The sequence below is a fragment of the Dasypus novemcinctus genome, unplaced genomic scaffold (assembly GCF_030445035.2).
Source record: "Dasypus novemcinctus isolate mDasNov1 unplaced genomic scaffold, mDasNov1.1.hap2 scaffold_104, whole genome shotgun sequence".
In the NCBI taxonomy this organism is placed as follows: domain Eukaryota; kingdom Metazoa; phylum Chordata; class Mammalia; order Cingulata; family Dasypodidae; genus Dasypus; species Dasypus novemcinctus.
This window is the reverse complement of record NW_026688144.1, coordinates 287,798-293,433: the sequence shown is the minus strand read 5'-3', so window position 1 is coordinate 293,433 and position 5,636 is coordinate 287,798. Positions and strand designations below refer to the sequence as shown.

The 5,636-nt window shown below is 52.4% G+C and overlaps 1 long non-coding RNA gene across 1 annotated transcript; it reads right to left on the bottom strand.

Moving 5' to 3' along the window:
- Positions 1 to 2,370: 2,370 nt before the first annotated feature.
- LOC131277470 (uncharacterized) lies at positions 2,371 to 3,388 on the bottom strand. Its single transcript, XR_009184638.1, has 2 exons — positions 3,281 to 3,388; positions 2,371 to 2,504 (listed from the first exon to the last, which is right to left on the bottom strand). It is a non-coding gene; the product is annotated as an uncharacterized lncRNA (long non-coding RNA).
- Positions 3,389 to 5,636: the final 2,248 nt, after the last annotated feature.

Here is a 5,636-nt window from a genome sequence, read left to right as displayed (position 1 = left end):
ACAAAATGAAATTTTCTATCACAGAAAAATAAAGAAAAAAATATTCATCACCAGCCAGCCTCAGTTAGTAACATGACTGTCCATTTCCAAAAACTAATCAAATGAAAATCTGCTTTTCCTTGATTTGTTTCACCAATTTTTCTTCTTTCCTCTTTTTTTCTTTCACTACTTTATGGATTGAAGCAGAATGTCATTAATAAAACCGACCCAGATTTACATGCTACCACAAAACGGAGCTTCTGGGTTTATTGGTATTTCATTATTACCATTTCTCAAGGGATTTCTTGTTTCACACAGGATGTTGCTTTTAAAACACAAAGAAAAAGAACCCCACTTACTTTTCTCTCTTGATGTCCATTTGGCCCTTTGTGTTTTGAGTGTTATTGAAATTCAGTGTTTCCTGATACTGGTTTGGCCCTTGCTGTCTACCATCAGTTTTCCCTCAGAAAATAGCTGAGGTGTGAACAAAGTGCAGGGTGACACAGAAGGAGGGTTGCTGAGGTTGTTGGTGCTGGGGGTAGGAAACAGACGTGACAGTGGAGGAAACCTTGCCACTGCAGGTAGAGCTGCTGGCTGAGAAAGGGCACTTGGTAGGAGAAGCAAGGGCTTTCAAACAGTGGGAAGTGGAGCCAGAGACACAACCTCAGAGCGTTGTTCAGGATCAGCTGGGTGGTAGATGGCACCAATAGCCAATTCTCCTCCACTCCTGGTCACCCACAGGAGTAACCGTCCCTGCTCCTCTCCTAGGTGCTTGCATGTGACCAAGAAGCCATGTGTGACTCGTCAGGCAGAAGCATGTAAGCACCCATGGCCAGGAGCTCCAAAGACTTCACACTGAAAGGACAACAGCCTGACAGCTGACCCGCCCTCCACCTGGGTACCTGAGACTGGACTGGGCAGAGCCTCCCTGCCACATACACACACACATACACACACACACACACACACACACACACACACCTTTTGGCATGGGAAGTCTATCTTTACTTTTAGCCGCTGTCTCAGTTTGCCAGCGCTAGTCTGACAATGCCCCAGAACTGCTTATTTAAGCCCCCAGGTTGAAGGTTCTATCATGTGCATCTCTGACAGTGGTCAGATCAGGAAGGAAAGGCTTGGCCCAGTGGACCCAGTCCTTAGCAAAAGGGCACTGACCATCACTAGCCAAAGCCAATTAGTCTATGGGGTGCAGCAGTGCTCCAAAATGTATTCACCAAATACAATGAATGTGCCACACTAATGAAAGAGGTTGTTGATGTGGGAGGAGTGGAGTGAGGCGGTTGGGGGTATATGGGAACCTCTTATATTTTTTGAATGTAACATTTTTTGTGATCTATGTATCTTCAAAAAATACAACTAAAAAATTGATAGGGGTAGGGGTGGGGAGTGGGGTATATGGGAACCTCTTCTGTTTTTTAATGTAACATTTTGTGTGATCTATTAACTTTGAAAAAAGATAATTAAAAAATAAAAAAATCAAAACAAAACAGTAATTAGAGCTCCACCGACCCAGGGCTTACTGTGAACCACTGTATGCGCACTAAGCACATTCATTCTCTTAAGTGGTCCATGAGGTCAGTTCTGTTTGATCTGTCCTAGAATGGCAAAGTGAGACAGAGAGGCTGTGACTTGTGAAGGCTCCACAGCTAGTCACCATAGAGCTGATACTTCCACTCGGGACTCCTCAGCCTGGGCTGCTAACCAACACACTGACTACTGTTAACTGTGCTCCAAGGAAATTGATTTAGGAAGAATTTGATCAGCTTTAGTACAGAGTTTGATCAGCTGTAGTACAGAATTCGCCCTCTTTATGACCAATGATCCCAAGGTCAGAGAAACTGCTCCTGGAGCCCTGGAGCTGATCAGATACCAGTGCCCATAATCCCAATACCATGGTGTGAACATAGGTTCAAATAGACTTTGAAATGCCTTTTGCTGTTCTTGTTGCTTTTAAGGCTCTTTTCTTTAGATTTTAATTAATATTTATTTCAGTTGCATCATTTCCTTTTGGCATGCACAAAGCCCCAGGACTTGAATTTGCCTGTAACCTCAGCTAACCAAAACTGCCCTGAAATGCTTTAAACACATAAAATCCCATTTGAATGCATGCATTCTAAAGACAGTTACCAGACATTGTATGTCCTCCCATGGCCCACTGGATGGAACGTGGGAGAGTGTGGGCTATAATGGGGACCATTGACCATGAGGTGCAGTGGTGCTCAGAGATGTATTCACCAAATGCAATGAATGTCTCATGATGATGGAGGAGGTTGTTGCTATGGGGGGAGGAGAGGGGTGAGGGGAGTGGGGGGATATATGGGGACCTCATATTTTTTGAATGTAATATTAAAAAAGTAAAGACAAAAAAATAAATAAATAAAGACATTTCCCATTTTCCAGGAGGCAATAAGGCATTCGAGCAGCAGTCAGCGACTTTCTTTCTGGAGGGCCAGGGGGGAACTCTTCTGGCCCTGTGGGCTCTGTCGTTATCACTCAACCCCAACATCCTGCACAGGAACGTTAGAGAAATGAATGGGTGTGGGTGTGTTCTAATAAAACTTTATCAAATCAGGCAGGCAGCCAGATTTGGCCTGCAGGCCTTAGTTTGCCGACCCTGTCATATAGAAAAGTGTGCTTATGGCTCATTCCTGATGTCCCACCAAGAGATAGAGCCCTGGTCACTTCCTACCTTGGGGTCCCTCTTTGGCCCTTGTTCAGTTAGCCCTGGAAGGCGGGGCCATTTATCAGTCCGCCAAATTCTGGAAGGAGACACTGAGTCTTCAGGCTCACTCTGTCCTTCTCCCTCTTGGGCCTGGCCCACAGGGGGCAGGGGCTCTGCTCTGCATTTCTACCACATTCAAGCTTCAGAAGCCACAAGCCCCACTGTGCAGTCCTCAGCGGTACCTTCCATCAGTGACATCCCATCAAGGAGCAGCCTGCAGTCCATCTTATGGAAAGGGACTCCTCAAAGGTACAAACAAAACGGTGTAGTGTGAACTGTCTTTGTTATTCTGAAAATCCAGATGAAATTTATATTCTCTAGATAAAGAAGATTTGAACAACTTCATACACCAAGAGTCTTGGCCTTTTGACTATTATCTCATAATGGCCATCATAGGTACCGTAGACTCAAAATGTAAACCCCTCTTAGTAGTGAAACTATTTACAGTTGTTCAAAAGCTATTGCTCACAGGAAGAAAACAGATGAGGTGTGTGTTTACAGAAGGTCAGGAACCCTTCCGTTCCACCCCCTCCTGTTTTAATGGCCAGCAGAGACAGGTACCTTGTCAGACGGCCCCAGAAGTCCCCTTCTTCCATCCAGTTCTTCCACACGCTAGAAGCCAGGCAGAGGGGTACCTCAGATTCAAGAGACATCCCATGGGCAGGCTGAGGGCCATGGTTGATTCAACTGGAAACCACGCTTCTGTGTGTGAAGTGAAGCTCATGAGACTCAAGAGGCCTCCTACCAGTACTCCAGCAAGAGTTGACCTGAACTGGGGACTCACCTGGGCACCACTGATTGTGGGTGGCTAGGAGAAGAGGAAGGAGGCATTTTGTGGGATTATTTTATATACCATTAACTTCCTTTCCAAGGCAATCTGTGTTCCACGTTATGGGTTCAGCTGTGTACCCCAAAAAGATACCTTGAAGTCCTAATCCTGGGTACCTGGGAACACGAACTTTTTGCAAAAGCATTATTGCAAGCAGAATCATTTAAATTGAATGAGGCCGACTGCAGTGGGTGGACCCTTATTCCAGGATGGCTGGTGTCTTTAGAAGGGGGGTGTGGGCACAGACAAAAGTGGGGGGTGGGGGCACCATGGGAAAAGAGAGCAGGCCATAGGGTGACTGAGGAGGCACTACAAACCCAAGGCTTGCTGGCCAAGGGACAGGTGCCCCAGCGGCCAGGACTGACCCACCAGCAGGGCCCACGCACTTGTGGCTTCAGCCTGCAGGGCTGAGAGAGCGGTTCCTGGTGTTTTTAGCCACCCAGTTCATGGCACTTGTGACAGCAGCCTGAGAAAAGTGAGGTGTCCCTCTTCTGGCAGTTCCATCCGTCCAGGAGGGCTGAGGGATAGCCCAGGTGCCCAGCTGTCTGCCAGGCTGAGGGTCCCCAACCAAGGCTTTTATCTAATCAGATGCCCTGAGGAACGCCCTGGGGACGGACAGAAACAATGTTGAAAAGAAAGGAATGGGTGACCTGGACAACTCTGAATACTCTTCTCTTCCTTCCTTCCACCCTCTCTTGGGTGCTTCGGCTGCTTAGATCCCCGAGGTCTTCCCACCACGCACACCTTCCCAGAGGGGCCGGGCCAGACGGTGCAGACCTATTCCTGGTTCTCCTTGTCGGGTGGGAAGGCGGCCCGAGTGTTCCCGTGGCCCAGGACCGTCCATCAGCCTGGCTGCTTAATCACGGCCCCGGGAACCACCGCACATACTGCTCAGGGGGCCGCACCCTGCACACTGGATAGCCTCGGGGCTCCCTTTCTAGACTGTCCGCGCACCCCCGGATAGCCACAAGGCCCCTCCAGCCCAGGGGAGGGGTGCCTCTGTGTCTCGCAGTACTAAAAGCTCTGCTCTTTCGGGTCCAGGCGCCCATCTCTCCGACCCCGCGAGCAGCCCCTGCCCCCTCCACCCCCGGGCGCCCCATCGAGTCTTCCTCCCTGGTGAGCACTCCCTCCTTGCCGCCCCCCCACCCACCCACACACACACACTTGACCTTCCTGGTAGCCCTATCCCACTATGATGTCCTGCGCTCACCCCGACAGAAGCATCCCCCACCCTGCCCGGTCCCCGCCCCCAAGCCCTGCTTGGCCCCCAGACGCCTTCCACGCAGTGCCGCTGGGTGTCCAGTCCCCGCTCCGGGGTTGCACAGCCCCGCCCCCGCCCCTCCCTGGCAGGGGAGTCCTGCGCCCAGCCCCGCCTCACCCCCGCCGCGCGGTGCCGCCGGTCCCACCTCACCCGGGCCTGGCGGGAGAAGTAGCTGCGCTCCTTGGGGTCCAGGCGTCACGGCGGGACGTAGCTGAAGGCGGACAGCGCCGCGATGGGCGGCGGCCGGGGCTTGCCCGCAGCGTGGCGGCGGTGATCTCCTCCTCGTCCCCCAGGCCGCCCGCGTCCAGCTTCTCCGCCCAGGCCAGGTCGGTCCCACCCGGCCATGGACCCCCGCCCGAGTCCGCCTCCCTGGCTGCCGGGCGCCCGCGTTCGGCAGTTGCCGGGGAACCGCGGCCTCGCGTCACAAAGCTGGGCGGCGGGCGCAGGACTGGGGCTCAGGGCCAGGGGCGCATGGCGGAGGGCGCAGCTGGGCTGGGGATGGGACCGTGCCCTCCCGTCTCCTTGCGGGTCCCTGGAGGGCCCACTTGGGACACAAGGAGCCGCGTCTGCTGGACTGGGAGCCTCCGCCTGCTTGCACTTGCCCTTGCCCTTGCGCTGCCGGAGCGATCCAAGCGGGCTGTCCGGGAGAAGTGCAGGCCACCCGTGCGCGGCATCTGAAACCCTCCAGGAGCCGCGGAACAGTAGTGGAAGACGCAGGTGGAATTCACTGCCATCATATATTAACTCAGTGTGTCCGCAGCAGCATCGTGTCAACGTGCAACGAGTCTGTTTTCAGCGCCTCGGTCACCACGAGCATGCACCGCTCA